Source organism: Benincasa hispida, chromosome 7, assembly GCF_009727055.1.
Source record: "Benincasa hispida cultivar B227 chromosome 7, ASM972705v1, whole genome shotgun sequence".
Taxonomy (NCBI): domain Eukaryota; kingdom Viridiplantae; phylum Streptophyta; class Magnoliopsida; order Cucurbitales; family Cucurbitaceae; genus Benincasa; species Benincasa hispida.
Genome location: NC_052355.1, coordinates 19,908,904 through 19,909,429, shown reverse-complemented (window position 1 = coordinate 19,909,429; position 526 = coordinate 19,908,904).

The following is a 526-nucleotide window of genomic DNA, read 5'->3' as shown; positions in this document are numbered from 1 at the left end:
TCAGGAAAAAAAAGAAAAAAAAGTAGCAACAAAAAAAAAAAAGGAAAAGAAAGATCCAAAGCACATGAAAGTTTCTTGTCATTCATTTGAGAAAAAAAAAAATCAGATTTGTTTTATTTTTAGCCTAAGTTTAGTTACTCTCGTCTTAATTTGTGAGAGTTGATAATTTTGAATTGGTTTTTTGTCAAACGTTTAGTGAGATTGCACCAAAAATATAAGTCAACCCTTACATCTTTGACCTAGTACAAAAGTCTACCCTTGAGTGATAAACACGAGTGTTCTTGAGTGAAATTGGTGAGAATTGTGGTGAGATCCTTTTATTACTAACTTTAAAATGTCACAAGGTGAAGGAGCACCATAAGTACAAGATACTAATATGGCTATTCTTCAAGTCATTCAAGGCATGATGGAAATGATGAGGGAAGATAGGCAAGAAAGAAGGGCACAACAACAAAGAGTTTTACAAGAAGATGAGGGAGTAATTGACTTAGTTGAACAAGAAAGAAAAATTGGAGGAAGAGGAAAC